The 11,104-nt window shown below is 38.6% G+C and overlaps 1 non-coding gene across 1 annotated transcript; it reads left to right on the forward strand.

Annotated features, from left to right (window-relative positions):
- The first annotated feature begins 4,136 nt into the window (after window positions 1-4,136).
- On the forward strand, window positions 4,137-4,294 carry LOC136332489 (U1 spliceosomal RNA). Its single transcript, XR_010730745.1, has one exon. It is a non-coding gene; the product is annotated as a U1 spliceosomal RNA (small nuclear RNA).
- The last annotated feature ends 6,810 nt before the right edge of the window (window positions 4,295-11,104 follow it).

The following is an 11,104-nucleotide window of genomic DNA, read 5'->3' on the forward strand; positions in this document are numbered from 1 at the left end:
TCCTGTGTACCCAGACTGGAGATTGAAATTGGGACATTCACACCAGACCGATGCTCTACCACTGAGCCAACCACCCAGGGCTCAAGTATATGACTCTCTAACCACTATGTGTACACCTGGAGCTAATACAAAATAATATTGAATGTAAACTTTAATTGAAAAATAAAAAAAATGTTTAAAAGTACATAGTTCTCACAGGAGATTGTCTTAGTTTTAATATAGATGTTCTAAAGCACTTATACACAGTGGTGGAATTCAAATAATTTAACAACCGGTTCTCTGCCTTAATGACCATTTTAAGTGTAAAAAAACGATATACCCAGAGGTAGTTTATTACTTCTTGCATTTAATACTTAAATAAGAAAAAAGAGGTACACAAAACTAGATTATGTTATAAGAAAGAGTTTTAAAATATTAATGACAAAATATTAAGAAATACCTGACAAAAAACAATAAAACTGTTAAAATATTTCCAGTGACAGCTCGTCACCCCCTGGTTGTTTGGCACTTTTCTCTTTGCATTATATGTTTGTTTACTGAAGTAACAAACGCAAGGGAATTAAAATGTAGTATTTCATCAAAGGTATTATGAGTTTTATGAAGTGAATAAATAATTATTACAAGCATAGTTCTTTCACATTTTTTGTCACCCATGGACGGAATGAACATTACTTCGGGGGTGCTTAGAATACGCTGTTGCACAGATGAACGTTAAAAAAGAGTAAGGAATGTAAATTTGTGATTTCCACACTGGGCAGCTGCCCAGGCACCCACCTTAGAGAGAACCCTGATTACAAGTGCCATTTTGACAACCAGTTCGCTGATCTCAACAAAAAATTAGATGTCGGTTCTGCTGAACCCATGCGAATCGTCTGAATCTCACCACTGGAGGGTCACCATTTCAGGCTTTATTCTCTGAAACTCCCAAATGTGATAGAACAGATTCTGCTATTATATTATTTTTAATCCCACACTGTCCTCTAAGGATGATAGGATCTTTTATTTGCTAGGTTCAATGAAATCATTGTCTCTGTTATAATAACCTATATTCTCAAGGATAGAATTTAAATGCTGGGAGGGGGTTCTGTAGGTATTTAATTTTGGATACAGAAGCTAGAAGAGAGCAAAATTACTGTGTTTAAAGAATAAGGAACTATAAAATAGAAACAGTAATAGTTTTACGACATAGAATTATAGGGCTGAGTGAGATCATTTGAAGTATCTGGGCACAGTTCTCAGCGTGCAGAGAGGGCTGCACCAATGTTAAAATGCTTGAGGTTGCTATCATTTTGTTGTTGCTGTTATATAAGACTTCCTTGAAAAAGAATGTTCTAAAGGTTAGAAACAGAATTAAGAAGAGAATCAAAATAAAGAACTACAAATGATGGTTGGAAGTGTTACTTGTAATAACCATTTTAAACATAAAACTAGGAATAAACACTAAAGAAACTAAGGTTATAGACCAAAATGTGTGTTATAAACTTGCACAATGAAAAATAAAATAACATGCACTGAAAGTTAGGGGGTGGGAAGAAGTATGAGTGCTAATTTGTTTGAGCTGTGTCTCTGGAATATAGCATACATTTGGCTTTTGTTTTGTGAACCTATCTGAAAGTCTTTTTGTCTTAATACTTAAATTTTGCTCATTTACATGAACTAATGTGATGAGTTTGACTTTGTTTCTGTAATATTTTGTTTTATACTTTCTGTTTTTTAGCCTTAAAAATATTTTGCTGCCGCCTGACCAGGCGGTGGCGCAGTGGATAGAGCTTCGGACTGGGATGCGGAGGACCCAGGTTTGAGACCCCCTAGGTTGCCAGCTTGAGCACGGGCTCATCTGGTTAGAGCAAAAAGCTCACCAGCTTGGACCCAAGGTCGCTGGCTCGAGCAAGGGGTTACTTGGTCTGCTGAAAGCCCGCGGTCAAGGCACATATGAGAAAGCAATCAATGAACAACTAAGGTGTTGCAACGCGCAATGAAAAACTAATGATTGATGCTTCTCATCTCTCTCTGTTCCTGTCTGTCTGGCCCTGTCTATCCCTCTCTCTGTCTCTGTAAAGAAAAAAAAAGAAAGAAAGAAAAGAAAAGAAAAAAATATTTTGCTGCCTGACTAGGCGGTGGCACAGTGGATAGAGCATTTGACTGGGACGTGGAGGACCCAGGTTTCAAACCCTGAGGTTGCCAGCTTGAGTGTGGGCTCATCTGGTTTGAGCAAAGCTCACCAGCTTGAGCCCAAGGTCACTGGCTTGAGCAAGGGGTCACTGGGTCTGCTGTAGACCCACTGTCAAGGCACATATGAGAAAGCAATCAATGAACAACTAAGGTGCCACAATGAAGAATTGATGATTCTCACCTTCCTTCCTGTTTGTCTCCATCTATCCCTCTCTCTGACTCTCTCTCTGTCTCTCTCAAAAAATATATATTTTATGCTTTGTTTTATTTTTATTTTTTTATTAATTTTTTTGCAAAAGGTCTTTTTTTTAATTTAGAAAATTAAATTAAACAGGGTGACATTGGTCAACAAAAGTACATAGATTTTGGGTAAACATCTCCACATCGTTTGGACAGTCGATTTTGTTGTATATCCATCCTCTGTCACCTTATATTTGTCCCTCTTTATACCCTTCCTTTACCCCTCTCCCCCCTTCCCCTCTGCCTGTTCCCTTCCCCTTGGTAATCATGTACTCTGATCTATGTCCATGAGTCTCAGTTTTTGTATTCCACCTATGTGTGGAATCATACAGTTTTTAGCTTTTTCTGACTTACTTATATCAGTCAGTATAATGTTTTCAGGGTCCATCCATGTTGTCATAAATGATACTATGTCATTGTTTTTTATGGCTGAGTATTATTTCATTTTATAAATGTGCCACCTCTTCTTTATCCAGTCCTCTATTGAAGGGCACTTTGGTTGTTGCTCTTGGCCACTGTGAATAGTATTGTGATGAACATGTGTCTTTATGTACCAATGTTTTTGAGTTTTGGGGGTATATACCCAGTAGAGGGATTGCTGGGTCATATGATAGTTCTATTCTTAATTTTTTGAGGAACCACCATACTTTCTTCCATAATGGTTGTACTACTTCACATTCCCACCAATAATGGTTCCTTTTTCTCCGCAGCCTCTCCAACACTTATTACCTGTCTTGTTGATAATAGCCAATCTAACAGGTGTGAGGTGGTATCTCATTGTAGTTTTGATTTGCATTTCTCTAGTAACTAGTGAAGATGAGCATTTTTTTCATATATCTGTTGGCCATTTGTATTTCTTCTTGTGAGAAGTGTCTGTGCATGTCCTCTCCTCATTTTTAAATTGGATTATTTGCTGTTTGTTGCTGAGTTTTGTGAGTTCTTTATATATTTTGGATATTAATCCCTTATCTGAGGTGTTGTTTGCAAATATCATCTCCCATTTAGTTGGCTGTCTGTTTTGCTGTCAGTTTTTTTTTGCTGTGCAGAAGCTTCTTAGTTTCTTATAGTCCCATTCATTTATTTTTGCTTTTGCTTCCCTTGCCTTTGGGGTCAAATTCATAAAATGTTCTCTGTGGTCAAGGCCCATGAGTTTTGTACCTATGTTTTCTTCTATGTTATTTGTTGTTTCAGATCTTATATTTAGGTCTTTGATCCATTTTGAATTAATTTTTATGCAAGGGAACAAACTATAATCAAGTTTCATTCTTTTGCATAAGGCTTTCCAATTTTCTCAGCACCATTTATTGAAGAGGCTTTATTTTCTCCATTGTGTTTTTGGCTCCTTTGTCAAAGATATTTTGCCCATATATACCAGTATGTGGTTTCATTTCTGGGCTCTCAAAACTGTTCCATTGGTCTGTGTGTCTATTTTTCTGCCAATACCATGCTTTTTGTTTTTAAATTTTATTGATTGGTTGATTGATTTTAGAGAAAAAAGAAAGGATAAAGAGAGAGAGAAACATTGATTTGTTGTTCCACTTATTCATGCATTCATTAATTGTTTCTTATATGTGTCCTGACTGGGGATTGAACCAACAACTTTGGCATATCAGGACAATGCTCTAACTAACTGAGATACCAGACCAGGGTTGTTTTCTTTTTCATTACAATTTCATTGAGATAATCATAGATTTATATGCACTTGTAAGAAGGAATACAAAGAGATACTTACTGGCAGGGGAGATATCATCATCACGAAGGTGGTTTTCCCAGGGCAAGGTCACTGCACTCTGGATATGTTGATCCCTGTGATTTCCCCAAATGTGGGAAACTCTACTGCATAATTTCTGGTAGTGGTGGACTGTGTTCGTGCTCTCCTCATAAGAAAAGAAAAAGAAGAAAAAATACAGAGAAATCCTGTATACCCTTTAGCCAGTTTCACCTGATAGTAATGCCCATGTTGACATAAATGGCAGGCTTTCTCCCTTTTTATTTTTTTTAAGATTTTATTTATTGATTTTACAGAGAGAGGAATGGGGACTACTGAGAAGTATGAACTCAGAGCTGCTTTACTTTAGTTGTTGCTTACTTGATGCTTGTCAGATGTGCCTTGACCGGACAAGCCCAGTGTTTAGAACCGACATCATCAGCGTTCCAGATCAGCACTAAATGCACTCTCCACCACACCACAGGCAGGTTTTTCCTTTTTCATGGATGAACAATCTGTTGCATAAATATGCATTTTCTTTATCAACTCATTTTCTTTATCCATTGGTGATTTTTTTCCATGTCTTGGCTATTGTAAATAATGCTGTAACAAACATGGAGGTGTGGATATATTTCTGAGATAGTAATTTCATTTCCTGTGGATGTAATCCCATAAGTGGGATTGTTGGATCATATGATGGTTCTATTTTTAACTTTTGAGGAACTTCCATATTGTTTTCCATAGTGGCTACACCAATTTATATTGCCACTAACAGTGTGGAAATGTTCTCTTTTTTTCACATCCTTGCTAATACTTGTTATTTCTTTTCCTTTTAGTATTCATATAACTATCTTAGTCTTCTGGGTTTTTTTTTTTACAATTAGAGTTACTTATTTATTATTTTTTTTATAAATAATTTTTTATTAATTTTAATGGGGTGACATCAATAAACCAGGGTACATATATTCAAAGAAAACATGTCCAGGTTATCTTGTCATTCAATTATGTTGCATACCCATCACCCAAAGTCAGATTGTCCTCCATCACCTTCTATCTAGTTTTCTTTGTGCCCCTCCCCCTCCCTCTTCCCCTCTCCTTCCTTCCCTCCCCCCCCCAACCACCACACTCTTGTCCATGTCTCTTGGTCTCGTTTTTATGTCCCACCAATGTATGGAATCCTGCAGTTCTTGTTTTTTTCTGATTTACTTATTTCACTCCGTATAATGTTATCAAGATCCCACCATTTTGTTGTAAATGATCCGATGTCATCATTTCTTATGGCTGAGTAGTATACCATAGTGTATATGTGCCACATCTTCTTTATCCAGTCTTCTATATATATATTTTTACAGTGATTAAAGCCTTTAAGCAAACTCTTGGCAATACAGCAAGAATCCATAAAACAGTAGTGTCCTTAACATGTTCATCAAGTCCAAGTTGGCACCAACACCATTCCAAATCCCTGCGAATGCAACCCAACCCCAGTACAGTCTGTTAGGAGCTGTCACAGGGAGCAGGAGTCCAGGAAAAGTCCACATCCAGGAAAAGTCCTCATGGCCCTGGAATTGTTGTCACAATTCTATACTTTGCAGCTCATGTCCAAGTCCCAATGACCGCTGCTTCTAGCTGGTAATGATTCAGGTAGACTGGAAAAGCCATCTGCAGCATTTGTAGAGATGGAGCCTCTGTTCTCCTCTGCCTGGAGAAACGAGACCAGGGTACTTTTCCCTGGAGCTCTGCAACTGTGGCATGGTAAAGAGAACCTTGGGATACACTAAGCTGGGTGGCAAAGGTAAATTCACAATAGAAGTTGGCAAAAGGAGTGACGTCACGGAAATGGCGCCGTGAGAAGCGCGTCCGACAGCTCTCCCCTAAATCACAACAAATTTATCAACTAGAAACAGAAAAATTTATCCTCAGAGCATTCCGGAGTTCCACACAAACTGAAAGCAAAAGGACTGTTATCACTTGAATCTGAGAGACGAGGGTGTGGAGGAAGCTACCACAGCGACGCTCATTCAAGCCGCCAGGGAGTGCGCCTGTGGTGAGTCAGCCCATATACTTGGGAACCGCAAGCCGCCCCGAGCGGCCGACCGCGAGCTGCCGCGAACCCCCGCGAACTGCCACCGCGAGCGGCCGCCACGAGCCGCTGCGCGCGCGTGCGCGCGCGCGCGCCCAGTCCGGTTGAGCACCGCTGACGTTCCCAGCGGCCCGCACACTGCGAGTGGGGGTCGCCGGCCACCGGTGCCCGGAGCGCCACATTCGTGCGCGTGCCTTGGGCATTCCACGCGCCCAGGGCGCCCTACTGGCCCGCACACCCAGGGGGCTCCATTATCCTGCGCTTGGTGCGGTCCAGCCGCCAGCGGCGGGGCGAGTGGGAGAGGCTTGGGAGATTCTCTCCATGGGCGGGGCACCTCACCCAGCCATTCAAGCTAACAATCAAGCGTTGGGGGAGGGGCGCGCGCAGGCAGCCTAAAACACCTTCAGAAACACAGCTGCGACCCAATCACTGAAATTAGCTTAACCCATAAAATCTGCGCACCCTCGGTTCTAATTGATAAGATCTCTCTCAGTTCAGCGATCCAAGACAAGAGGCGTGATATTTTTTAGTGCCTCTCGCTAAAGGGGCGGGGGCAACTTCTGATTGATAGAGCCTCCATATTCAGGGATAAACGCTAACAAGAAGGACTTGGCAGATAATAAGGTCTATACTACACTAGTCGTAAGCAGAGACTAGTGCCTCTTCTTCCCTGCAAAAACAGGCTACAAAGTGTGGAAAGCCTGGGTTGAGAGGTCCAACTAAATGATAGGCGCTGAACAGTCACCTTGACAACAATTGACTCCCACCCCCGCCTGATTACACTGGAGGCCCTGACTGTCAGAGCCTTTCCCAAAGCCTTGCACTGAGTGGGGATAGAGTGGGGATTTCCCAGCTCTTTGAGCCTCTTACTCCCCAGGCAGAAGCAGTTGCAGCCTTATAGCTGGATCACCAGGCTGCTAATTCAGAAAGGGGGGACTAGGAGAGAGAATCCAGGAAAGCAAACTCTCTCATCGTTGGACCCTGCAAACGCCAACAAGCCTTTACTTCCAGCAAGACTAAAGCCAATTATATGACATTGCCATAGAATCCCATCAACTGCAAATCCCTACCTAAGAGTGACACAGGGGCAGAGCCTGGGGTACAGAGTCACCGACTAGGAAGAGGGAGAGAAAAGAAAAAGGAAGAAGTTAACCTCTCAAAATCAAGAAAAACCCACAGACTTTACAACTTGATCCACTAATTTTGTTGTTGTTGTTGTTGTTGTTGTTTGTTTCTTCTATCTTTTTGCCTTTATTTCCTCCACCTCGGTCCTTCTATTCTCTTCCCATCTTATGCTTCCCCTTTCTTGAACTACACTACCCATGAGTGTTGCATTTTATTTTTCTTCTTCATCCTCACCCTCCTTTAAGGTTATACTCCAAAACACTTAACTCTCACTCTCTCTTCTTTTGTTTTTTTTTTTGTCTTGCTTTATTTTGTTTTTTTCTCCTCCTATTTTATTTCTTCCTTCGTTTTTCTCTTTTTCTTATTTTTTCCTTTCTATTCGTTTTTTCTTTTCTCATTTTACTTTCCTCCCATATAATCCTCAATCACGAACAAATTAGTTAATTTGGGACTCAAGGCTTTTTTTTGGCTTTAATTCTCTTTTTTGCTTTTGTTTTATTTTTTTTTCTCTTGTTTGTTTATTTTTGTGACATTTTGGGTCCTCCCAACCCAAGGTCTCCATTGTATTTAGTCTTCGCTCCACTTAATACAACAGATTTTTACTTATTATTTTTATTTTTCTTCTTTATTATTCTTTTTTGGTCCTTTTTTCTGATTCCCTCTTATCCCTCTCATTATATCTCTTAGTTGACCATCACTTACAAGCAAATCATCTTATGCTTGTCTAAGATTTTCTTCCCTTTTTTTTTTTTTTTTTTTGCATTTAGTAGGTCCCTACTCCCTTTTTTTGCCCCTTGAACTCTTCACCCCAAATCAGGCCCTCCATTATAGGCACGATATTTCCCTGAGGAGGGGAGAGGAGGGAAAGAGAAGAGAGAAAAAAAGGGGGAAATAATAAATTATTACTGTTTTTTTTTGTGGGGTGTTTTACCCTTTTTTTTTTTTTTTTTTTTTTCTTTTTACTCTTTATTAATTCTAATTAGTGCTATCAATAAGACTACCCTCAGATGCCGATAAGAAAGAGGAAATCGAATATTATGGATACAAAAGAAAGAGAGGTAACACAAATAGATGTGGAAAAATCTATGGAGAAAAGACTTAACATATTGGAAGCCTTGGAGCTAAATGACAGAGAATTAAAAATAGAAATGTTAAAAATACTCAGAGATATACAAGAAAACACAGAAAGGCAATATAGGGAGATCAGAAAACAACTCAATGAACACAAAGAATATATTACCAAGGAAATTGAAACTATAAAAACAAATCAAACAGAAATGAAAAACTCAATTCACGAGCTGAAAAACGAGGTAACAAGCTTAGCTAACAGAACAGCCCAGATTGAAGATAGGATTAGTGAAATAGAAGACAAACAACTTGAGGCACAACAGAGAGAAGAAGAAAGAGACTCAAAAATAATAAAAAATGAGAGAGCCCTACAGGAATTGTCTGACTCCATCAGAAAGAATAACATAAGAATAATAGGTATATCAGAGGGAGAAGAGAAAGAAAATGGAATGGAGAATATACTCAAACAAATAATAGACGAGAACTTCCCAAGCCTGTGGAAGGAACTAAAGCCTCAAATTCAAGAAGCAAACAGAACACCAAGTTTTCTTAACCCCAACAAACCCACTCCAAGGCACATCATAATAAAGATGACACAAACCAATGACAAAGAAAAAATTCTCAAGGCAGCCAGGGAAAAGAAGAGTACAACATATAAAGGAAGGCCTATTAGATTATCATCAGATTTCTCAGCAGAAACTCTACAAGCTAGAAGAGAGTGGACCCCAATATTTAAAGCCCTGAAAGAGAGGAACTTTCAGCCAAGAATACTATACCCATCAAAGCTATCCTTCAAGTATGAAGGAGATATAAAAACATTCACAAATACAGAAAAGATGAGAGAATTTATCAACAGAAAGCCCCCACTCCAGGAAATACTAAGGGGGGTTTTCCAACCAGATTCAAAGAACAAAAGAAAACAACACCACAAGTAACAGCTCCACCAAGAACACAATAAAACCAAACTTAAACTGTGACAACAAAGGAAAAAAAGGGGGGAGAGGATGGAGATTAACAGTAGCAAAGGATGATGAAGTGCAGAAATACTTATAAGATAGGGTACTACAATGAATATGGTAGGTACCCTTTTCATTACTTAATGGTAACCACCCTTAAAAAAACCACCACAAAAACACTTGACTTAAAAAAGGTAGCAACAGAGGAAAGAAGTATGGAACACAAACAAACAAAAACAAATGATAGAAAAACAAAAGAGAAGAATCAAACTAGATACAAAACTAACAGAAAGCAATTTATAAAATGGCAGTAGGGAACCCACAAGTGTCAATAATTACACTAAATGTAAATGGATTAAACTTACCAATAAAAAGACACAGAGTAGCAGAATGGATTAAAAAAGAAAATCCAACTATATGCTGCCTACAAGAAACACATCTAAGCAACAAGGATAAAAACAAATTCAAAGTGAAAGGCTGGAAAACAATACTCCAAGCAAACAACACCCAAAAAAAAGCAGGCGTAGCAATACTCATATCTAATAATGCTGACTACAAGACAGAAAAAGTACTCAGAGACAAAAATGGTCATTTCATAATGATTAAGGGGAAGTTGAATCAAGAAGACATAACAATCCTTAATATATATGCACCAAACCAAGGAGCACCAAAATATATAAGACAGCTACTTATTGACCTTAAAACAAAAACTAACAAAAATACAATCATACTTGGAGACCTCAATACACCGCTGACGGCTCTAGATCGGTCATCCAAACAGAGAATCAATAAAGATATAGTGGCCTTAAACGAAATACTAGAACACCTGGATATGATAGACATCTACAGGACACTTCATCCCAAAGCGACAGAGTATACATTTTTCTCTAGTGTACATGGAACATTCTCAAGAATTGACCATATGTTGGGCCACAAAGACAATATCAGCAAATTTAGAAAAATTGAAATTGTACCAAGCATATTTTCTGATCATAAAGCCTTGAAACTAGAATTCAACTGCAAAAAAGAGGGGGGAAAACCCACAAAAATGTGGAAACTAAACAACATACTTCTAAAAAATGAATGGGTCAAAGAAGATATAAGTGCAGAAGTCAAAGATATATACAGACAAATGAAAATGAAAATACGACATATCAGAATCTCTGGGATGCAGCAAAAGCAGTAATAAGAGGAAAGTTCATATCACTTCAGGCCTATATGAACAAACAAGAGAGAGCCGAAGTAAACCACTTAACTTCACACCTTAAGGAACTAGAAAAAGAAGAACAAAGACAACCCAAAACCAGTCGAAGAAAGGAGATAATAAAAATCAGAGCAGAAATAAATGAAATAGAGAACAGAAAAACTATAGAAAAAATCAATAAAACAAGGAGCTGGTTCTTTGAAAAGATCAACAAAATTGACAAACCCTTAGCAAGACTCACCAAGGAAAAAAGACACAGGACTCAAATAAATAAAATCCAAAATGAAAGAGGAGAGATCACCACAGACATCATAGAAATACAAAGAATTATTGTAGAATACTATGAAAAATTATATGCCACCAAATACAACAATCTAGAAGAAATGGATAAATTCCTAGAACAATACAACCTTCCTAGACTGAGTCATGAAGAAGCAGAAAGCCTAAACAGACCAATCAGCAGGGAGGAAATAGAAAAAACTATTAAAAATCTCCCCAATAATAAAAGTCCAGGCCCAGACAGTTATACTAGTGAATTCTATCAAACATTC

Source organism: Saccopteryx bilineata, chromosome 3 (genome assembly GCF_036850765.1).
Source record: "Saccopteryx bilineata isolate mSacBil1 chromosome 3, mSacBil1_pri_phased_curated, whole genome shotgun sequence".
NCBI lineage: Eukaryota > Metazoa > Chordata > Mammalia > Chiroptera > Emballonuridae > Saccopteryx > Saccopteryx bilineata.